Source organism: Lathamus discolor, chromosome 13, assembly GCF_037157495.1.
Source record: "Lathamus discolor isolate bLatDis1 chromosome 13, bLatDis1.hap1, whole genome shotgun sequence".
In the NCBI taxonomy this organism is placed as follows: domain Eukaryota; kingdom Metazoa; phylum Chordata; class Aves; order Psittaciformes; family Psittacidae; genus Lathamus; species Lathamus discolor.
The window spans coordinates 8,281,095-8,305,823 of NC_088896.1; the positions used below are offsets into that span (position 1 = coordinate 8,281,095).

General features: G+C 38.5%; 1 protein-coding gene across 1 annotated transcript in view; it reads left to right on the forward strand.

The window, feature by feature from the left end:
* Nucleotides 1–7,951: 7,951 nt before the first annotated feature.
* ANKFN1 (ankyrin repeat and fibronectin type III domain containing 1) overlaps nt 7,952–24,729 on the forward strand; it is a 78,480-nt gene continuing 61,702 nt past the window's right edge. Inside the window, exons 1-2 of the mRNA XM_065693610.1 lie at nt 7,952–7,998; nt 9,409–9,438. The gene's annotated coding sequence lies outside the window, so the exon portion shown is untranslated. The remainder of the gene's footprint in view (nt 7,999–9,408; nt 9,439–24,729) is intronic.

Here is a 24,729-nt window from a genome sequence, read left to right on the forward strand (position 1 = left end):
GTAAAGTACGTGTGTAATAAAAATTGTAATTTTGGTCTTCAGATAATGGTGAAAAAGCTCCAGTTCTCTTTCATACTCTTTTCCCCATTCGTCTTATTGTTCACACTTTTAGGAAGCCATAATACAAGTTTTAGATCTGTCTTTATTCACTGTATTCACTTTGAACATAACTTCTGCTCATTTTTGCGTTGTTGATAATAGTTACATATTAAGATAATTAAAACTATCAAGTACAAGTAATTCCCGATGGCCTTTTCCATAATAATCTAAACTTGTGTGAGATAAAAGCATAATGTATGAAACTGTGGGTTTAAAGAATGGGTAAAGAACAACAGAGATATCTAGTACTGGGACACATTGCCAGAGACCAACTTTTCCACATGCTTTAATAAGTAAAATAAAAGATACTAATTGGTGTTTGAATATATATTTGTACCTGATATGTACTAGAAGATTTGCAGACTACAAAGGAAACAAAAAAGCCTTTAGCATCATTCATGGTTCACATATCTGGAAGACTGTTTTGCCACTGGGAATTATGATAATGTCTTCTGTGAGTCTGACAGTTGTATGTTGCCATCTCTTGAATCATAAACGTAGAGGGGATGTCTAAATAACCACAGGCGAGAAGCATTTTACAGATATTATTTGTGTTACAGGATCACCCAGAGGCCCTATTTTATTAGGTATTGCATGTAAGAAAGCAAGCTTGCTGTGCAGACAGATGATGGATGAGGGTGGAAGGGGTCAGAGAAACAGGAAGCAACTTGGTCACAGTCATATAACAAGAATAGAAACGAAGTCTCCTCATTCCCTAACTCAGCGTGCTATCAGGCATTCCACACTGCTGCTCTATCTGTATGCTTAGGTCTTTCTTAAGCTCAACCACTGCTTGAAATATGAGCCCACCTACCCTAGATGTGACAGTAAACACCACCGAACTTTTAAGTGGGTATGTTGAACGTGCAGGTATAGCACATTACTTAGCAAGTGTAGTATCAAGTTTCTAATTTTATCTACAGACATCATCATTCCAGTTGCATTTTAGCACCAAAATAGCAAATCAGACAAAACAAATTTGGCACAGTGAGTTTCTCATCTGTTTCTTTTGTATATACATACAATACAAAATTGCATTTCTAGTTGCTTCACGCACAAAAGTGTAGAGTGCAGCATGGACTGTAAAGTAGTGGTCTCTGCAGCAGGTTTTTAGATTTAGGGGTGATTGTCAAAGGAAATCTCCTTTCAAGCTGTTTTAGCATCAAGAATAATTAACTTGTACCAGCTTTTAAGCTGAAGTCATAACCTCTGTGGACTCTTTTCCCTGGTAAGCCATGTTCATTTAACAATAAGCTGTCTTTTCTGTAAAAAAAAAAAAAAAAAAAAAAAGAGAGAGAAAGTCAATCATATTATTCTGAATCAAGCATGCAATTTTATGGCAAGCTGAATCCCTTCTGTAGTGAGTGGAGGAGTGAGATTGCTTCCTTCATGCTACAGTGCTACTGTAGCAAAGGAGGAGTATCCTGCAGCTGCAAGAAACTTTGTCCCTGTTGCATACATGTAGGTTATCTCACAGTCCATCATGGGAATGTTTAGCTTGTACTTGGGTCATGTGTCAGACTAGATACAACTGACATGTGTTAACATTACAGTCTTTACAGTGGTTCAAGAATTTCAGTTAGGAAACAGTTCTTCACACTGGAGCTTACTGAAGAAGAAACATGGGCTACCACACGTCCAGGTTTTCCTCTTTCTGGATAAGAACTTTAGCTTCAAAGATCTTGAGTTATTCAGATATTTATCCAGGATTTCTGGTAACACAGAAGGCCAACCAGAGCATCAGTGGCTGCATTCCGTGTGGCACTGTAGTAGAAATTCTTGAGTAAGTGTGCATGCGTTACACAGTTGCTGTCTGCCTGCAATAGATCTGACACTTGCCGGAAGTTTTGGACAGACCTGCCCTACCACACATGTGCTTTCAATTCAGGCTGCACTCACTCAGTAAGCCAGGAAGCATCTAACCTGCTCCACTAGCTCTGCATATTTTTTCCCTACATGCACAGATTCATTCTCTTCCTCATGTGCTCAACAATTAATACCCCATACAGTAGGTCTCACATGATGCTTTCAAGGTGAGGTGCTGTCTGCACAGGTGTTGCGCAGCATATGTGTAAGTTTTTCAAGCTGGACTTAGCATAGGGACCCCAGAAGGCTGTGACTTCTGTTTAGCTGAAGTAGCTGCATCACAGACGATTGCTATGGCAGAACACAGGACACTGAATTGTTTCTGTATGGATGGAAAGAGAGACAGGGAGGTGTGGGGAATAAAATTACCTCAAGCCAATTCTGCTGTCAGAAGTGCTTCTGGTACTCCAGCCTTTATGTGCATGTGCCATTGAGTAACTTCAAGCACATGTATTAATCCAACATATCTCACCAGTCTAGGTGAGCTGATCACAAGCAGTCTATAAAGCACCTGTACACTAGGCCTGAGGACCTGCAGAAGTGTTAGACTTAGCGTATATGTGATACATGGATAACATTTGTATAGGGCAACCCTGAGTATAGACTCATTCACAGGCTGCAGGAACACAAAACATAACCACGCTCTGCAGCTATAGTGGCTTTGAGTACTTAGAAGAAAGTTGCAAGTTGTGCTTCAGCTGCAGTATTATTTAGGAATTATTTTTCTTCTGAAATAGGGAAAAGATTTGTCCTTTAACCTCCATAGAAGGAGAAAAAATACATTTAGAAGATTATTTTAATCACAAATGGAAATAAATTGCATTGAGTAGTCACTCCTATGCACAGTTTATTTACACCATGTGTCCTATCAACATACTAAGTCATTGAATTTTCTGTTTACAAGAAGAGTGTGGCCAGTATGTTCAGATGTGGCTGGTTTTCACTTGTTTAAAGCATCATTGTCTGCTCTTCCAATAACTCATTTGCATTAGAAATTACACTTTTGTGCAAACTGTTAGCAGATAACAATTACAACTTAAGCTGTCAGCCAAAATACACCAAAGCAATGGTTCTGGTGTTTCCATTCTGGTATTCCTTCACTGTCCACTGAAGCAAATTAATTACACTGTGTTTCTTTTGCAAGTCAGCAGGAGGTAAATTGGTTTCGTAGAAATGAAAGGGAAGAGTCAAAAAGAAAATTGTCAACCAATTTGTTAAGTTTTCCTTTCTCTTTGCTACATTGTTTTGCGATAGCAAAGCCAGAAAATGAAATGCCTGTCATTGTTTTGGGCATTGTCCTAGTGCTGCTGGCAGGGAACTGATAGTGGTAAGTGAAAATCTCAGATGGCTTTTTGAATGGCAGCTAAAGGGCATCATGAGGACTTTAAAAATCTGTTTCCTCTAATTTCTAATGGCTTCATCATTCATTATGTTTAAGAGATATTGAATTAGACGTTCCTAATTTCCTTTTTTTAGGCTTCTGGCATCTTGGCCTGTGTAGGTGGGGGGAATCCATCTTAATTTTTTCTTGACAATAAAATGCTGTTCTCTAAAGTCTGCACTCCATAGAAGTAAATATTCAATGTATTATATTCCATGGACTTTAGGATTGGGTGTGTGTGTGTGTATATGTGTGTGTGCGTGTGCATATATACGCACATATATAAAAATCAGCACAATGTTGTAACTGCATGTATTGCTCGTACATTTTACACCTGTGTTGCGGTTAAAGATGTTGAAGAAACCCATTACTGAAGGATGAGGCAGAAGTACAGTATTTATGTACAGAGTATGATCCCACACCCTCACCTCAGCTCCTTATTTATTACCCCCTCTTGCCTCTCTCAGTTATGGTATACCAGAGTGCACAGATCTCTAAGAATATTGGTTATCAATAGTGCTCAATCTGGAAATGGAGTGCTGCGCAGCAATGACCAGTCTGACTGTGAGCCCTTGTGGATAAGCTTCAGTGTCTCTATTTTGAATCAAATGATCTCTAGTTCCAGTGAGAAAATTAGAAGAATGACATCTATTATTGCATATACAGATAAAAAATAACATTTGCTACAACATTCTTGGGGTAACAGAAGCAAAAGGACATCATGAATGGTATAAGAATTTTTAGAGGTGGACAATTGATTTTGAGCTGAACCTTGTTGTCTAAAGTAGAAAAAAGCCCCACATGTAAACTGGAAAGCCTCAGAGCATTTAAAAAACCTTTTGGTCCAATATTTCTAAGTTTTAAAGTAGAGGGAAAAATCTCTTCCTCCCACCCCCTCCCACTGGGTAACAGGTAAAAAAGTAAATATGAACTTTATATAAGAACATTCATTGAAATTTGAGATTTCAGATTAAAAGAAAATTAAAATCATCAGTAAAGCTGAACATTTTTTATGCTTCAGAGCAGCTTCAAACAATGACACTAAACCCCAGTTTTAATCTCTATAGCATTCATTTTCAATTCTATGATTTTGGCTTGCTGAGCAGATGGTGTGCAGTAATAAAGCAGCAGTGACATGGCTTGAAAGGAGCTGCAAATATTAGAAAAACCTTTTATTTTGTTTTATTTTATTTATATATAAGGGCAAGTCTGAGGAGTTCACTAAAGTTAAGTATGTTGGTTCCCCTGTATGCAGTAATTCTGTCTTCTTCACTGAAAGGGTTAAAGATCTGACTCTGATCTGAATCTCCAATACAAGTGCAAATTGAAAGATGTAAATCTGATCTCACAAGTCTAGACATAACCGTCAGCTGCTTTTAGCAATTGTTTTGTATTGATTTTCATGTTCTTAGTTTTATTTAATGAATAGGTTATTTTTCCTTCCTCTGTAATTCTGATCTTATTCCATAGAATCTCAATCTGCAGCTCCCCTCTAACTTGCAAAAAAATCTCTTCCATAACAGGTTCAGAAAGCAGTTTCCTGTGAATTTTTATGGGGATGTTATGAAAATTAGGGTTGCATTTTTGACCCCATTTGATCAAGCATCTGGCTTGCACTGCTCTGCTTGGTGATGTTTCTTTCCCCCAGTCTGACTTTGATAAATACTTTTGGTAGGCTGCTTACCCTTTGCAATTCAAAGCATTAGAGTTATTTACTACACTCCTGCAAACTTTCCTATTGTTTTCACTGTCCTTTGTATCAAATAAGTTGAAGACCAGCACCAGCTTTGCAGCAGATTGATTATGTGGCTGTTGATGGCTGCTTCTTTTGGTAGTTTTGAATTTCAGTTCAGAGTAAGAAGAACTGTGCAAGTACTATAAAATTATATCTTTCTTGCTTTTATTTTCCCTTTGCACATGATGCTTTTATTAAGATGATATACTATTTTTATTTGCCATGAAATCTTAGTTCTACAAAACTAATTTAGTTCAGATGGCAATACTTGACATATGAATTTTTAAGAACTTTGATGTCCTACAGGACAAAATTCTTTTCATGCACCTTTAGTCGATGAGCTGGATTTTTACTGTCAGTAATATTTACTAGTTTTTCTTTGCAGCATAGTAGTACCCCACTGTGAGCAGATACCCATTGTAGTAGGCACTAAACCAACATTTATTAACAGAATTCTTGCCCTAAAGAATTTGCAGTCTGGACATAAACATATAGAGGAGAGGAAAAGAAGGACTGTTTATACTTCTTTTACAGAGGAAAAATGTGACTGCAGGAACATGAAGGCTCAGATCCACATAGGCATTTAACTGCTGTTGAAGTTGATTCAAGGTCCACGATCACACTCTGCATAAGTATGAAGAGGGAGGGCACCAAAGTTAAATGTACACTTCTGAATAAAAATAATACAAGTAAAAATAATATAACCAGCCACAAATACATGTATACATATGGTAAATCAGGATGCTTTCATCTATTGGTAGAAAACACTTTTCCAGTATGGGTATTGGCAGCAAGAAAACCAGCTGTATGCATGGCAATTCATAGTTCAATGATCTGATGATCAGGGAAAATTAAGAGGCATTTCAGGAATATAATCAGAGAAAACTTGGAGGTTTGCATTTGTCCTTGAAAGCTAATATTAGAGGCTGCAAAGTTCACTGGTCCAGACGCATGGTTGTGTGGAGGTTTTGTTTGCTATAAACAGAGTTATAAATACATAGTTTATAATACTTTTGTTTAACATGGAAAATACCCGTTAGAAGTACAGAAGCTGTATGACATGTACAGTGTGTGCTTCCAACAAAGCTTCTCATTGATCTGCTAGAGATCTTGGGGTTTGATCTCTGCCCAGTGGATGCCCCCAGACCAGAAGATGAGCCCTAGGACTATAAAAATAAAACACTCTTTCATCTAGGGTTTTCTATAAAAAACCCTTTTGACTGATTAATCTTAGAAGAAAACATAGAGAAGACTGATTAAACCATACACTCGACATGGGAGTAATACTTGGAGACCTGGTACTCTATTTGGTTATGTTAGCCAAAAAAACCCAGGGCAAATACAGGGCTTGAAAACTAAAATTGCATACAAGCTTTGTTGTTTCCTTAGTAGCAGCCATAGTGACATAAGCCAGTTCACTCATTGTGAAACAGCACTCGAAATGGCATCATTTCCTTGAGCTATTCAGGCAAATACTGTGTTCTCAAGAAAATTATATGTTTCATAATTGGAGAGAAACTTCACTTTTATTATTGTCTTGACACAGATTATGGCATAAAAATAATTAGGTAATTTGAAGATCAATAAAAAATCTTTAGAGTTAATGTTTTCCTAATAACAGCTCACTCTAAGACATATCTCTATAGTTACCTTACAGATAGTTCTATTTCAAAGCTAGGAGAGGAACTGCTTTTACATTATCTCTCTGGATAACAGAAAACCCCCAGTAATTAATGCCAGACTCTCAGCTCTGATATTTTCATTGAAGCCATTAGGTTGATGCCAATTTACATCATTTGAAGATCTGACCCAGCAGGTATAAAAATGAATATGGCAAGGCAAAAAAATATGAGCAATTTGATATCAATAAAGATGTGCCTGAGGTCAGCAGGGAAAAAGGCTTTTCAAGTTTCCTTTGACCCTTTTATCCTAAGGAAGAACTTTGTTTCTCAGTCACTGAGCAGGTAATGTACAGCAAATGATAAATTACGAAAGAAAATAATCTCTTGTAATAAAATCTGGGCAGAGGCCCAAGTATTTGTTCCTAAAATATTTATTTTTCCGCAGCTGTATTTGTCTGTGAATACAGCGATGGTTCTAAAGCAGCCACTACAAAACGTAGCATCTTTGGAGTAAGAAACTGCTTTTTGTTAGGAACATTTTAACAAAGAGGTTTTCCTTTTTCAAAACTTGAACTTTGACCTTTCTGAAATCTCGCCATCACAAGTGACAAAGCCCGACTGCTGAGACAAGAAATTTCAATTCAGAAGTTTGAATCAAATTTTTCACAAAGAAAGTTACTCAGTTGCCCAGAAAAGAAACTGTAATAGATTAGAGGGCATGTTAGCCTCTTACTTTAAGTAGCAAATGTATTCAACAGGTTGCATTGAAATTATTGTCACTGTAACTTATGTCTGGAAAAGGTTTATGAATAAGTACTTACCAAAGAAACGTTAAATCAAAGACAAATACAGAATTTGCTGTTAACTCTGAGGGGATGTTTTCATTTCAGTGTAACACTGGTAAAAAACCTCAATTCAAAATTTTTGTATGGAGAATCACAGTTTATATAGTGACCTGGTTGGGGGGGAAGTGGGAGGGAAGCTCAGACCTGAGATCTGAATGTAGAAAATGGAAAGTTTGAATTTTAGTGAGCCACAGGGCAGGAATATTGTATTAAGGGGTAAGGGTGTAGCCCCACATGTGATTAATTAGCTGCACCCAGGGGGAGATAAAAGAGCAAGCAGCTCAGTTGTGAGTGAGAGAGCTGCAGGGAAAGGGGGTGATGTGGGAGTGCTGGGTCAGGGAAGGGGCTTGCTCTACCAGCTAGATAAAAGGCCTTGTGGTCTACACCTGCTGTGTAGACAGCAGCAGAAGCTCTTGGAAACAGAGGTCTTAAAGAAGGCCTGACAGCAGGGTTTGGTTTATCTGTTTTCTTTATTGATGATCCATGTTTGAACAGTAAATATGTTCCTTAGAGGAGGACACAGTGATGGTGAAGATGTTTTGTTAAGAAGTGTGACTGGCTTATGTCAGGGCAGGGAAACTGAGGCAAGAATGTTTGAAGGTGGAGTTGTTGCTTGTGTTGCAGTGAAGTACTGTTTGTTTCTGTTAAGTCTGTCTCTGACTGCTCCCTCCAGCCTTGCTTTGCCTTCAGAGTGTGTTGTGAGCAGTGGAGCAATTTAGAATGTTCTTCAGATCTCTTACTGAAAGTGAACAGCAATGATAGTACTGGCTGCTAGGGCACTACATAGAGAAGCTGGGAACAGAGAGTGAAAGAAGTGAATCCTATGGAGGTGAAGTTCCTTGTCTAGAATGGTTTGAGTGCATGCTGGGGCCTAGACTCGTTGTAAGGAATGGATTATATGGAATCAAAGTGAAATTCTATATAGGACAAGAAATGGGGTGGTCTTTATAGCAGGGTGGTCTTACACTGAGGTTTAATGTATGTACAATATACAAACATTTTTGACAGACCATTAACACCTATAATCTTGTAAATATTTGCAATTTTCTAGATCATAAATATAGCTGCATAAGCAGTTCTTTCAGGACATCATTTATACTCCATTAAAGGTTAATTTACAAGTTAGTACCTTATAGAAAGAAGATATGTGTACTTTTATGTTAACTTTCTGTAAAGGGAGACTGGTGTCTCCAGCAGCAATTTGTAATTCTCCTGTGACGCTCCCAGTGGCACTATTCAAAGCACTATTTGAATTCTTTTCATCAGCTCATGTTCACAGCAAACTTAATCTTCTGTTTTGAAGACAGAGGGAGAAAGAAAGAGGCGAAAAAAAAAGAGCAAGATCTTAAGTCTTCTGTCTGCATTCCCAAGCATCCAACTGTTTGTTTAAACAGTCTCCCCTGACGCACATTCTCATTTGTCACAGTGCTGATGATACCTGCTGCTGCATCTTAGCCCAACTTCATTGGCTTGGCTGTGCCAGAGTCTTGGTTGTTAAGGGGGGCAGGGAGGGAAGACGTAAATAGTAAGGGATTGACTCTGTGGGCTATGACTTTATTCACTGTAATGGCGTTTGTGCTTTCTAAAGATCAAAGGCCAGAAAAAGGGTGGGGGCAGGGGGAGAGAAAGAAAATTGTTCACTGTAGACCTAGTCAGGAGCTTTCAGAAGTGCCTGTGAGAAATTAGGTGCCTCTCCACACATTTGATCATCTAACTTTGAAATCCTGATGAGAGAGGGTAGGGAAGGATCTGAAGAGAAGGGTGAAGAACAGCTCATAAGTTGGGTCTATTGGGGAAGAATGAACAAGAAAGGTTTCAAATTTAACTGATTTTTATTTATTTTCTTTTTCTAAATGATAGCTTTCCTTGCTGAGCCTGGTAGGTAAACAAGTGAGTGCCTTTAAAAATTGCAGTTAGCTGCAGATACGGGGTGGGGGGGAGGAGAAACCTGTTGTAAATGCATCTACTTTGTTGTCAGTTACTGGGATTAAAAACTATCTTTCTCAAATGGTATGGCATGAGTTACTAAAACGATTTCTATGGTTTTATTCACCTTCCATAGGATTTCCTACAAAAAGAAAAGCTTTTTTCTTGTTGCTCACTATATAGTATATATTTACCTTTGTTATTCATGTCTTAATAGTGTAAAGATTTCAGCAGCATTTTTTTTTTCCTGTTTCAAACAACTGTGCATGTTGCAGAATGTTCCAAGCTTCTATTCTTCATACAGTGAGACTTCTTCAGCTGGTTTCATACACAAAATGGAGAGTGGGCATTATGCTTGTTTTAAATGATTGCTTGTTGTCTCAGAGAACTTTCTGTGGCACCACTTGTAACCTCATACCGGTTTTTCCTCAATAGTTTTAAAAACACATCTTTAATCCAGTTGTACCTCAGGTGTTGAATGAAGTAGGCTGGAAGGAATTGGCGTGTATCTTAGTATTAAATTCAATGGAGGGACTTCTTTTATAAATGTAGCTGGAGTTGTACCTGGCTCTAGGAGGTATCTGATATGCCAGTGCTCGTGCTGAGTCCTGGTGTCACATGCATGGTTGGAAATCACGGCATTTTGCATGAACAAGGAGACACTTTAACAGGACCATTAATCTTGGTACCATGTGTGGCACACGAATCCAAAGAAGAGGTTGGAGAGGGCAACTTGAAATGGCAGAACTGGAAAGTTGGTCACAAGTTCCGTCAGTGCCCTTATGGGGTGCAAAGAAGTGACTCTAGTAAGTGGAGTGCTGGGTTTGCATATGCATATCAAAAATGTGGCTTTAATTTATCTTGTAGCAGTTACCCTAAATATCCCTGTTGTAGTTGAGGTTGTAAGTGGGTGGGCAAAACAAGAGTAATCGAAATGTCCTACAATCGCTAGTAAAGCAGCTGTGGTGAAGGAGCATGAGGTTTAATGGCTGTGTAAAGGCTTTAATATAATTTAGCCTTAGAAATCAGTTAGCCTCAGTGTGTGCAAATCCCTTCACTATTTTTTTTGGTACGGGGCTTGCTTGCAGATCTATGGCTGGCAACTGAGAAATACTTGTCATGCTTCTTAGTGTAGATAAGTATTTCACAAGGATGTTTGCCACTCATCTTGCAGTCTGTGAAAGGACTGCCTTTATCATTTATCTGGTCATTCCTCACGCCTCTTGAGATAGCTCTCCCCTTATCCTTCAGAAATAAGAAAATCTGAAGAAATCCTTTCTAGTACCGTTTTTCCATCCCTGCCTCTTAGCTCTAGAAATGTGCAGTCCACATTGTTCTAGTTAAGGGCAGGGTCACACCTTAAGAGGGTCTTATTTCACCTTTATCTGGTGCACAGCTGAGGGATGGCTCTGACTTTGCTCCTGCAGCAGCTTGAGGTATGAGTATTTAGTGAAGTGCTCATGTGTTTGCAGGGTCAAGCCCAACACGTTTACTCTTGGCCTTCCTCTCTTACATTTCACCTATAAATGTAGACAGTGGAAGCTAAATTAAAAAAAAAAAATCTTGAATAAATGAATATATGAGTATCTCAGTATGTGAAATCTTCCTGAATTCTTTGGGTTGAATCCAGAGTTGCACAAGTGCAGAGCTCAGTGAGTGCAGACATTGTTTGCCTCTCTGAATTTTACAAGTTGTGGAGCCTTTAGGCTCCTCTATAGAAATCTTAATTTAAACAAAACTTTAAGGTCATAAAAGCCTGAAGATGTAGATTAAAGCAGGATCCATTCTATTAACTTTGTTTCCTAGAATGGAAGCAATTTCAGCTACATTAGGAACTTAAAGGAGTGTTTGTTAATTATTAAACTCGCAGTTTAGAAATCTAGCAGACTTGCTTGGAATTGCATGAAAACCTATTTTGTATGTAAATGGGTGCAAAAGTATGTTCAGTTGCCCAGTCTTTGAAGTAGTGATATGTCACATATATTCAGGAAGCTTTCCAGAAGGTTACTTGAGGACACCACTGGTGTATAACATCTTTCTGCTGATAATTGTGTATATTTTATGATGAATGTAGCTCTTGCATCTATCAGACAAGTATCTTTTCCCTTTTCATTTAAAGTGTGATGAATGGACATAAGAGAGCAATTTTTCTTTACTGTTATGAGGGAAGGGAAATGTGCCAGCACTTACGAAATGACCGTGTTCTGGTTTGTTCATGACACAATTGAGACATTGATCAGAAAGGGTTTGTTCCTTCAGTAGCAAAGTTAATGAGAGATTAACCAGTGCTTTGCAGTTGGATCAGAGCTGTCATCCCACAGTGCTATTTTACCAATCTTCCAAATTGCTGCTTTTGTAGTTGAGTATTAGTGTGAAAGAAGACATTTGAATGCTTTCCTGTCATCTCTAAAAACACTTTGTTATAATTCCAAATACAAACAAGCAATTTCATCATTGCAGTAAAACTCTGGGTATAATAGGCTGTCATTAACTTGTTTTGCTTTAAGTAGCTTGTAAATTGTCAGTACAATTTTCCTGGGTAACAGTTGGCTTTCTTGTCCGAGTAATAGTTTGTGAGTTGAAGATACTGACAACTCATGGAATTCGCCACACCCCTATGTTTCAATACATAGCACAACTAAAAGGAAGAGCTACCAGAGCAGTTTATCCCAAATCCCACTCTGAAATGATGTATTTTACAGGACTACTGTCATGAAGGTGAACATCAAAGTAATGAGAAGACGTAGATCCTGAGTTTTCTAAGAGAGAAACTATCTGTTATCTAACATTTCTTTTAGGAAGTCTGATGCACCTTTAAAAAAGTCTTCTATTACATCATAACCAGACAGCACAGAGGTAGTAACTGGGGCATCTTTAGACTGTAATAAACAGTTGCTAAATCGCCACAGAAAACCTCCAATTGAACAGTTGCACAGATTTCTTATTTTATAATATCTTTTTATTACTCAGAAGCTACTGGAAAGCTCTTTATCCATCTCTTCAATAAACTTCTATTTTTTTTATATTCCCATGTATAATACTTCAGCCAAAGGGCTATAATTCTGATGGCTTTACAGGAAGACAAAATGCTTGAGATACAGGTATAGATAGATCTATCTATCTATCTATCTATATCTCAGAGGTCCTGTGTTGTTTGTTTATACTTTGAAGATCCAATAAATCAGAGTGTTTCTTTCATTGTTGCATAAAGTCTGTGTAATTGTGGTTCATTTAGCTTTAGGAAAAGCAAATTCCTATTTCCTCTGTTACAGAATATTCCTATGGGGAGAGTGTCCTATTTTTTCAGCTGTTTACAGACTGCTATTGTAATTGAAGAACTATGATCAGAAGTCGCTCTTGGAAGTCCTGTATGTTTTCCTTTCCTAGACCCTGTCACAAATCCATTCTATAAAGATAAATGTTAATTCATCCTGGACCATTTCTTCTCAGATACACATCTATTGGGTGTTTTGAAATCATTTATTAGAGTAGTGGCTCACTTTCTTCTACTGACTGAAATTTTATCAGTTTAAACTGCAGAGAATCTGAAAGTACAGCTACTCTTAAGAAGGGATAATTCCACTACTGAAATTACATTTTCATCTATCTTAGTTTCACTGTAATCTATCCTTTGTCCACCTTTTGGTACTGAATTAAATTTCAGCATCTCCTTCTGCCTTAGTCTTTATCTTGGAAGAATGCTCCAGATGCCATAATAATTTCTCTATTACTTCTAAGCATCTGCAGTTTTTAAACAAAATGTGTTTCAAGATTTAAAAAATCTTTCTCCAAAGCAGTAATAGGTGGAAGTTACACATTTTGACTCTGACAGTTGCTTATTGTTGCTATGATGAGATCAGTGGAAGTTAAAGAAGCTTTTGTCTTTGCTGTTCAGATTTCATAAAAAATGCCAGTAAAAGAACATAAACAGGTGAGATGTGGGTAATAGGAACAACCTGCAGAATGTGCAACCTGTAGTTAAAGCACTCCACATCTTCTGTGCTGTCCAGCAAAAGAATTAAAGCAATCAACATGCACTCTTGAAGAATCCTGTTGCAATTAATAGTGACCAGTACCATTAGATGGTAATTTCCGATCCATGAGTGTTCATCTTCATTTGTTGAGGTTTTTTGAAGCTACTTTTTGCATCGTTCATTCTCAATATAGTATTAGTTTCAGAGCAGCACAGATAATACAAATGCCATTTTTTTGACCTGTTTTAATCCTGACCTATCGATTGCAAAAGAAGGTGTTTTCAATGTTCTTCATTTTCTATTTGTTCCTGGATTAGTAACAGTGTAAAATCCCATGTTACTCAAAATATGTGAAACTATATCAGCGCACTGCCTTGTCATCTTAGACACAGAGGTGAAAATGAGTTTATATAGAACTAATATAAAGTTCTTTTTATATAGAACTAATGTAATACAATTCCATTGTAATTACTTTCAGACTTCACTGACTTTTACATTTCACTCATAAGCTTAATTTTCTCACCCATCTGTGTATGCTCTTCGGTTGTATTAATTGTTCCATATTGAAAGAGGCTACTTGATAATTAGTTGGTTGTATAATTTGAAGCAAATGCTGTAGTGAATTTTGCTTTTCTTATAACTCAGAAATCATCTGCAAGCAGTTTTCTCTGAAGTACTATTTACAGAGAATTATTTACCTGGTAGTTCTACTGGAGGAAATACAATTGCTCTCTAACCATGTCTAAAAGGCTCATTGTGTGTATCTAACATTTTACTATATTCTAATTCTCTCGGTTGTTTCTTATTAGATGGACATATTGATACAGTAATTTTCAGTACAGCTATTCCTTCACTTTCTGCACTGCTTTTCAAGGATAAGAAAACTTATCTCAGAGATAAGTCATTTACATTTATATAATTATTTGCTTGGAAATACAGTTCAGATGCTTCTTTGGATAGACAGATCAATGAAAGAAATCAAAGGGAATTAACTCTATTGTGGAGCATTCTCAAGCCCACGCCTTGCAGGCAGACAACTTTTACTGCAAATTCAAACCTTATCACTTCAATCCTGTTTTATTTTCTTGTATACTTGTGATCACTCATTCCACTTCACATTTCAAATGTATTTCTTGGTACACAAGTAGCATTTAATTTTTGCACTGTCATCTACTGAAGGCAGCATGTGCACAATTGGAAATGTTGCCTGAACTCAGAAACAGCTTTCTTCTGCATTTTGACAACTGATTGACAACACAAACCAGCAATAGCTCGGATCTGCCAGCATTAGTTAGGATTGGTGTTTCTGTTGTGTTTTTATCAGTTGAACCTAAGGTTGAAGAAGGATATTCATATGCTGTGAGGTTTCATATCAGTAACCTCTGGATTCTCCCTATCCAAACCTAAAATCGAAGAGCTAAGGAAGCTTACAAACTATCACATCTTTAGCAGATACCTGAATGGCAGTAATTTAGAGCAGTGGTTATCGTTTGCTAATAAAATAGGAGCCTCCATTATGGAATGCAGTTCATATTGCATCAAGCTGTGGAACTTTACTTAAAATTAGAGAAGATTCATTTCACTCTAAAGCCTGAACTCCTTATTTTTCATGTATAAATGATTCTGGCTAGAAGTAACCAGCTGTATTATTCTCGTCACTATTCTCAAAAGCCTGCTGGGCAAGATGCTGCATACTGAAAACACATTTGATTGTTCATAGAAACATGGAAAAATCCTGATCAGAATTGATGGTTTTCTCATGGTGTGAAACGATGACTGAATTATTCCTCTAAACTCATATTAGAACTACTTGGAATTCCATGAATCATGTTTTTTTCTATTACTTATTAAAAAGTTAAATCCTGGTATAAATAGAGGGGAATTTAGGCAATCTTTGTGCTGGGCTAGTGCTGTGGAGCTTATATCTGTGTTTCTTCCGCTAAAACATAACTGCTTCACTTGTCTTTTTCTGTATTCTCCCAGCACAGTTTGTATCTGATATTTCGGAGCATTTATTTTTTAGAATGCCTATCAGTTCGTATTGTCAGGAGGCTGGTAGTTACTGTCTTGGGTTTTTCACTCTTCTAAGGAGTCCTTCTTTAAGGACTGCACTTGTTTGAGCATGATTTTCTAAGTGTCTGGATGTTTTTCAGAAAATAGAAAGTTGAGTTTAAACCATGAGATTGTGCTCCAATAGTGGGCTCAGTAATCAAACTTTTCTGTAATACTGAATTGCTGATACTTCAGCTTGTTGCTGAAGCACAGGTTCTCTTAGGAATAAATAGGCACAGGAACAATATTAATGTTCAATTATAGCTCTGCCACAGGTACATTCAGCAACCATTGGGCAAATCACTCTCCCAGCTTCCCTGCCCTATTTGCAATCCACTGAACTTTCAAGTTCTTACACAGTAATTCCCGTACAAAACTTACGTTTCTGGAGTGAAGTCAGTGTGAAAATGTATCTGAGTGTTCCAATAGAATATTGTAGAAGGGATAACTCTGTTATCCAATGCTCATGTTTTTTAAATTTCAAATGGAATTTTTATGGTGTTTTTCATGGTTGCTCTTTATCTGTGATTCAAAGTTGAAGTTGTTCTCTCTGGCTCGACTTTCTTCCCTCCCCCCCCGGTAGTTCAATATTTCTGCCAAGAAAATTCACCTTATTTATATTGAACAGTAGGCAACAGAGCCATCTGCACCAGCAATTCCAGGATTCTTATGATTCATGTTTAACACTGCTTCTTATGAAGTGCAGCTGGAATAATCAATTCGACCTTCTGTTTTTCAGCAAATTCATCTGAAAGATGAAGCAAGACAGAAAATTCATTCTGAATACTGATAGTGTGTAATTCTCAAGTTTTTTCCAATTGGGGCCCCTAATTAAAACGAAAATACAGTTTTATTATAAAGTACAGGGAATAGAAAAGATCAAGTGCGTACAAAGTATTAGAGCACAAGATTTTTCTTAGAGGACTGTATATAATAAACTGTCATCCTGAGAATCTCTGAATGTCTGACAAACATTGGTGATTTGAGTTTCACAATCATCTATCAGCTGCATATTTAAGAGAACAGAAGCTGAAGCAAATTGTAACACAGCTGGCACACAGTGAGTTATTCATATTAAAACTGGGCTTCTTGAACCTTTAACTTGTTCGTTAATCTTCAAGACTTCCTTCCTTCTTAAAGAAACAGGTTATTCTACCTAAAAAGCTGTTGCTATCAACTCTTAATACACCATAGTGTAAGTAAACGTTTAACAGCATCATAACGTAACTGTGTTAATTTTGAAAGGGGATTGACAACACATAACCAAAAGACAGGAAAAAATAAGTACTTAATTTCTGAGCAGGGTATGCATATTTGCCAGTACTGCTCAGATGAGTTTGAGGTTGGCTGTTCTGGGGTTTTTTAATGTTAGTCAAGAACAGCATCTGAATTAAAACCTGTGGGCATTTTTTCTGCACCAGGGCTCAGGTGTCATTGATCAGTGATACCTTAAGGGTAGTTCTTGTGCCAGCACTTAGGATCTAAAAGATTTCAGTTGAATTCAGTGTTGTCTATAAGCAATTCACTGCATTATGATGTAAGAGACTTCTGTGCTGTAGGTTACTTTTATTCAAGTTATCTATGAAATACATGCATACAGATCATGCCCCTTTTTAAATTGCAGAAGAAAAGTGCTCAGTGAGAGGTTTCACATTGTGTGAATTCACACAATTTTTCCTTATAGCACCTCATAATTTTCTGAACAGAGATCATTAATCATTGCAAAGTGTGTAGAAGTTTGTGTGATAGCTGTAAGACCACCAAACTCTGACCCTGGAGGAAATGAATTCCTAAAGGTGAAAACCAAGTGTTTTCTTAATTAAGCCACCTAAGCTGCCTGGGTTTGCAAATATTTATTAACTCCATTCAGATGAAGTCAGATTAGCACTTCTAGCTACAGAGAATGTTGTTCCATTGGACCATGAGTCCTTGTTTCAAATCAGTTTTAGATCTTTTAACACAACAGCAAATTATTCTCCCCATCTGTCTCCTGGAACAACTCTAATAAATGTTGTATCTGGATGGTTTTTTCAGTCCTGAAAGGATAAGCGGCTTGAAGGCCACATCTCAAGTGCTTTGCTAAGTCAGAATATGGATTTCTGGAAATAAACCTAAAAATCTTATGGCTTGAATCAGATTCCCTTTGACCTCTTGGAAAACAGAGCAATGCTTGCTGCAACCTGCCATGAAAAGGAAGAATTTATTTCAGCTTCATTTCTCACCTTTGGTGTTGATTAATGTGGTAGTTAGGACATGGGGAAGATGGAGGAATGGAAAGAAGAAGTGTGAACTAAATCTGTCCAAAAAGTATGCGCGCATTAGAGACCAGCAATCACTTTATATTCTGTCCCCATTTCTGCTGTTGGGGGAGATGGCACTTGTGGCAACAAAGTGAGGACTAGTAATAATGTTTATTGCTTAGCAAGAGGCTGACATAATGAATTGAAAGGAAACAGATTCGTCAGTTTTAGGGCTTAAGGAAAGTGATGAGAGGATGTTTTCATGAACTCTATTCTAACCGCTACATAAAAGCCTCTGCTGCAATAAAAATGTGATGATTTTTACAAATTATGCTACAGATGTCCCATATTCTACAAAGGAAAGATTTGGTTGCATTTCCTGCATTTGAATTCTAACTTTACTGAAATGCTGGATTTCATGGAAAAACAATTGCATACTTTGAGTTTTGCCATTGGTCTTGCTGTGCCTTGTACCCCTTGTAAAGTACTCGCAGGCAGGTGTCCTCGACCCTGTGCATTATAAAAGGCTTTAACAAAAACTCTTGAATATCCATGTATGCTGCCTCTGTAGTAAACCTTGAATCTGCCTGATTTGAAAGCTATCATAAATGCTCAGCGAAAATGAATGTTTAAATGAGTCTTTTAACTCCATGTGAAATAGAATTGCACTGGAAAGCCTGGAGTTACTTCACAGCAATCATTTCTGTTCCGTTTAGGTTTTGCATTGCTCCTGTGAGACACTGGTTTGGAACTCCTCAGAGTTATTTTCATTTTAACTAAAATGTAAATGAACAGTCACATCAGACCAAATGACTGCAGCATGGATTCCAGCCTGTGTGAAACTATCATAGCTGGGAAGTGTGATGTTTCCCTGTTACAGAGATGACCCATGGGGGTTATTACTCACAAAAGCTGGTCTAGTGAGACAGATCTTGTGGTTCTTTCTCTGATGATGCAGACAAACAGGCTGTTGTTATGAATTGTTGTTATCTAGAACAGTCTGTCTCTATCAGGATCTGCACAATGACTCTCCCCAGGTTATGTTAGGTTATTTGAAAACAGTCCCCTGAAGGGGGGGGCTATCACTCCTTGCCTCTCCAGTCTACAGATCAGCTTATGGTTGGGAATCAGGGAGTCTCGGTTGGTGAGATATTGCTGCCAGTGCACTGTTGTGGTCACGATTGGCACTTGCTGTTCTTTGACCTTCAGCAACCCCCACAACAGAAGGATCATCTGAGAGACCAGGCAAGGTGGATAGCTGCTCAATTTCCTCTGTCTCCAAAGCAGCAGTACCAAAAACCCATTGGTACCCTTTTGGGTCTTTGAAGTACCCTCTCCTGAGGTAGTCTATGAAAAGGATGCATGGAGCCTCTGGAGCAGTCACAGTGGGGTGCTTTTGCCACTTCCTCCAAGTCAGGCTGATTTCAGCCTCCAGTACAGTCAGCTCTTGGGATCCTCCTGTCACTCCATGTAGCATCGGTTGCATGACGTGTAGAGGAGACCCTGCCTTTGAACGCACAGCCCAGCACGGGCAATTGGGGTATCAAAGTTTTTCTGAAAGTGTAGTTCTTGAAATGCATTATTTTAACCACTGTAAACTATTTGTTAAAGGGAAATCATTGCCCTTCAGTTTCTGCTTTGATAAGGCAAACAAGCTGCTATTTAAGGAGTATGTGTTTAGTGAAATAAACACTGCTTGGGGCTCACAGAATAGGAGGAAGTTGTTCCTCTGTTACCAAAGTTGTTTCTTTACTCAGTATGAAAAATGTGACTCTTGTTTAGTGCTTTGTAATAGATGTTCTTACACATCAAGTCACGAAGAAAAAGGAGAGTCACCATCAGAAATAAGCCTTATGTTAGTAAGTGCACCGCTAGTCACTGTAATCAAAGTTGCAATGATCCCTATCTAATCTGTAAGTTCCTTTTGGTCTTTCTGATGGCCATGTCACAACCCTAAAAGTTGTTCTGATCTTTTAAGAGAGCATCAGTTCATAGCTATAGCTTAAAAAACAAAAGAAAGGGTCCTTCCCTGGAGTCGTGTGTATCTGCCTCTGTTCAGCTTTGTTCCATGCTTAATTTTGGTAAATCCTTATTCTCTCCTAATCTAGAAATTGCCAGCTATGAAAAACCGTTAATTTCTGTTTGTAAAATGTTCTGCTGCAGCTTGGATTAAGTGCAGTGCAGCTGGGAGTAGTCATGGCCAAACAATATGTGGCATAAATTAGCTGTGTATGAAGTGTCTGACTAGATAGCATAATCAACACAAGACTGACAAAAAACAACACATTGAGCTGCTCTTGCTGACAACTTCATTATTCCTATGATGTTTAGCTGGGTAATTTGCTTCTGAAGAACAACAGTATCTTCTGATATGTGTGATGGTCTGTATGTTCTTTTATACCGTTTCTAAAGATAGATGTATTTGCACAGGTTTAGGTTTTTTCCTAATATGGAGAATGACTGCAGGGCCTACTAGCAAAGAGTGTCCTGCTCTACCCTGGTTTTGCAATAGGGCAGCATTTCCATCAAGCCATGTCCGTGAGCATCTCATGGTATGCATGTGGATCACTCAGGATCCACATGCTGCTCTTTGATTCCTTGTCTCAAACAGTAATGGCTTGAAGGACCTGACAAACTTTTTATATTAAGGGATTTCTGTTTAACTTAGACTCCAAATGATCCCAAATAACTAAGTACTATTATGTGCCTCAAACGCTCCAGGCCTGATTCTATTCCACTGCATCCAGGGATTGTTTTTCTCTGGAATCTTCCAATTAAAAAGACTGCGGGGGGAAGCCACTTTGTTGAAAGCAGACTGTACGAAACTCATGCCATCTTTGAAGAATTCCAGCCAAACAGTTCTGTAGTCCTACTAGTTCACTTAAACCCATACTGTGAAATACAAGCAACCAGGGCTTGCAGCTCCAAGGCACTGCTGCTATCCAAGCTGCCACAGAGCTGGAGAACTCCTGGCCTCCATGTCCCTTCCTGTGGAAGTGGGAGTCTGCAAGTCCCAGGCACTGACATACCTGCCAGCTTCAGCCCTGCGGCAGAGCATGTTGAAATTGAGGTTGTGCTGAGATTAGGAACCACGGCAAAGGCAGGAAGCCTGGAGGAGCCGGGGCTGCCAAGTTTGGTTTCTTTTAGCCACTTACATCATGGGTGTCTCAAATATTTCAAAACACTTGGTAAAATTATTTCATTGGGAAATTTTCTAAACTTAATCCAAAGACAATTATTTTTTCTTCACTCACAATTTCAGAATTTCTTGAGTTTGAGCACGTCTATGACTGATGAACTGGGAAATATTTGTCTTTTTTTATGAACGTACTGAATACTTCTGTGTCTCTGTGGATAATAGGTTATTTGCTATGGATCTGGATCAAGAACACCGGCGAAAGAAACTAGTGAAACAGTAAGACTCAGATCAATGTCTTTGAGGAAATACAAGAGACCAGGGAATAGGACAGGGAATTAACAGATTGGCAAAGGGGTACGTGTGAAAGATGATAGGTAAACAGGGAGCCAGAGAGGCAGAAATTGCCAAAACCAGAGTTGGAATTCACTACAGTAGCTTATATGTATAAAAATCTGCAGCAAAGAGTAAGTGTGGAGACAAAGATACACTTCTATAGGCTTGTTTGGGATTTGGGGGTTTGGATTTGTTGGTTTTTTTTTTTTTAACCTTTCCCACTGTATGTTTTTGGCTGCTTGAGAAAAACACCTCAATATCTGAGCAGAATCGCTTTACCACCTTTCTAGTTATGGGTTTCCAAAAAGAGAGAGCATGCAGAAGTCAGAGTTGGACTGACCATGCTACTTTGGGACAGAGGCTGGAGATCCCATTCCCAGTTACTTGATCTGCCTGGCTCCATTGTCTGACCCCAGCTATCACGGGGTACAGGACATCACATCTGACGTTTGAGCAGTGTTTGTTCTTTTAGGGGGATCATGAAAAGTCTAAGATACAGCTGTGTCTCTAATAATGATGACAGCTTTGCCACTGACTGATTAGGAAGTAAAGTCAGGCTCCACATGAAGTTTTCAAGTTCTGCATGTCTGAGTTTCTTTGCTCCAGACTTCCCACCCAGTTTCCAGACTATTGGTCTATCAAGTATTCTTCACAAGCTGACTGTGTGCATAGCATTGAAACACAAGGCGATATAAACCGGAGAAGCACTGGTTTCTGTACGTGGAGGACGTGCTTGCTACTGAGCTACCATCTGCAACTACCCTTTGGACATTGTGTACTTTGGGACAATGTGATACCTGCGTGTGGCTGCTGCTCCATGGACCACATGAGGGGTTTGAAGACCTGGGTGGATACTGCCACCTATTGATTGCTGAAACGAAAATGAGTGTCTCCAGCTACCCTGAGACTTCACACAGAGCAGCTGTGAGCTTCCATCCTCTGTGTGAGAGCAGCCTCCCTCATCCCAGAGCTGTTCCCCGTGTCCAGAAGAAACAAACAGGACTTGCTTCATGGAGTTAATGGCCAATACAATGTGATGCTTGGCTGCTAAAAATGTCTGTGGTGTATAAAGCTGAGAACAATACAGGATAAACGTTTTCACAGTTAATCAGCTAACTTGGGTGGCCTCTCTAAACGAAGTGTACTGCTCAGTGTACATCTTCAGGATATCTTCACTTTAGCAGTAGTAATAATAATGATAGCAGCTTGTGGAGCCAGCTCATGATGTGCACTGCATGTAGGTAGACTTCAGAGGGATGAAACACGGAATGAAAGTCTGTCGCAATGGGTTAAGTGGTATAAGTACAGCAAACAAAATGATCTGTTCAATTAGTATGAAATATAGGCAAGGGAAATAATAAACGGCTGAAATCTTTGAGACATCTAATGAAATCATCAAAAGCTAAGAACAGTCAGGTTTCTGTACAAGATCAGGCTAACAGATGTCCTTACATGTATTTTATCATAAACCCAGGATTTTGGTTTCTGTAGATCTTTAAGTCTACTTCACCTCCAGATGTAGGTGTCTCTCACACTTATTTACACACATTCATTCAGCATTTTTAGTAATTAATTTCATGGTTTTATCATTCAGTAAATTCATAATTCTCTTGCCTTCCTAGTGTTGCTTTATGTCTTCTGGCTTTTGAACAGCTTAAAATGAACTTAAGTTCATGTGACAAAAAGGTTAGAAGTCTGTTTGCTTGATATAAACAAACTATTGTCTTTCATAGAACTAGCTTGGGCAAGAAAACGTCTTGTCTTTTAATGCTCTTAGTAATGTTTGAGTTCCTGTGTTAAGCATTATAAATATTGAAATGGCAATAACAAAAGTTCTACTTTCCACCCAGCTGAGGGGAGAAAGCAAAGGAGAGAGGGAGTATTGCCCCACAATGAGCAATTGCTAGAAAATGTTTAAGAATACCCTGGTTTCAGTAAACACACTTCAGGGTTTTGCCCTGAAAACAGCTGGAAGTTGAGAATTCCCTCATAAGTGAGTTCCATAGATGGGCTCTATAGAGACCAAAAAAATCTTAATCAGGGATTTTGACTCGGAAGAATCATCCCTATTCAGCACAGCACTGAAAATGGGATTTTCATGCTTACATTTAATTTTAACTAATTTAGACATCTCAGATTTGCAGCATGCTTCTTTCCCAGATAGTATCCCAGTGTTAGAGAGGTATTCAGTGGTTTTCGAAAGAGTTCCTTGGCAGGGAGCGGTAACCTCAGTCAGCTGTCCCGCAGCCTTCTTGCTACTGGTCCTTGGAGCAGCAGAACAAAAGAGGGAATCCTGTACACTGTTAGCCTGAGATGTTCATGGTGTAGGAGAAGGAATGTTGTGCATAGCTCATTGTCATGACGCTTTGTAGTTCTCTGCTGCAGCAAAATATGCAGGGAATATGCAATATAATAATATATATGCCATTTGGGAGAGACTTTTTAGCAGGGTCTGTTGCAACAGGAGAAAGGGTGATGGTTTTACACTAAAAGAGGGGAAATCCAGGCTGGATGTGAGGAAATGCAAGTGCTTACAGAAAAATCTTTTTTTTTTTTTTTTGTTAGGTTCACATCCAGATTAATTCAAAAATTATATAGTAAGTCCTATGAGATACAAATGTCAGGCTCAAGATAGATTTTAGTTTCTTTGGCAAAAGGGTGCTATTTGGTATGAGGTACAGTACCCCTAACTTGGTTTTGAAGGGTGGGAGAATCAGACTGGTCACCAGCTTTTGGGAGGTTTCGAACTTCAAACACCATGTCTGAATAATGCAAGTCAAATTTTCCCAGCAGATTGCCACAGTAGCTCCATTATCCCTTTAAAAGCAATAAACCCCACCTTGTCTGTAGCTATTAATGATCATTGGCTACGACAGACTCAGGAATCAGTGTGTTTTGAGTTTTGTCTATTGCCAGGTATTCCTCAGGCGTGTTTTGGTTACATGAATTTAACCCACTGGACTCTCCAGAAAGGATAACTATTTCCTAGGCTGTTGTCTTTGCTTATCATCTACACTAGGTTTAGAGTTCTAAGGCTGGGTACGGTTATTCCATGTTCTGATTTTGGAACATCTTTGTGGGGTGCTGTGGGATTCAGCATTTGCGTTTTTTGCCCTATGGTAGAAAAAAGAAAGTATTTTGAAATGTCCCCATTCTACTGTTTTTGGAAGTTCTTGATGCAGCCATTACAGGATCTGGTTTAGCTGAAACAGAGGCATCAATAAAATACGTTTTCCTTATTTATTTAATAATCTTAATTTAAGCATAACCTGTTCAGTCTGGGAGCTTGCAAATGATCTCACAGGTGTCCCATAGCTATGGATGTGGTTGCTGCTTTTGTTGCTATGATTGCAGACAGCTGTAGTAATAGCTTGAAGAAAGAAGAAACAATACATCACAAGCAACATGCATTAAAGGACTGAGTGTAGGACTGTGATTCTTCCCTTACCCCCCCTTTACCTCCCACTTTCATTGATTTAACATAAAACTAACTGCTTTAAGATGACTGCATTAGCGT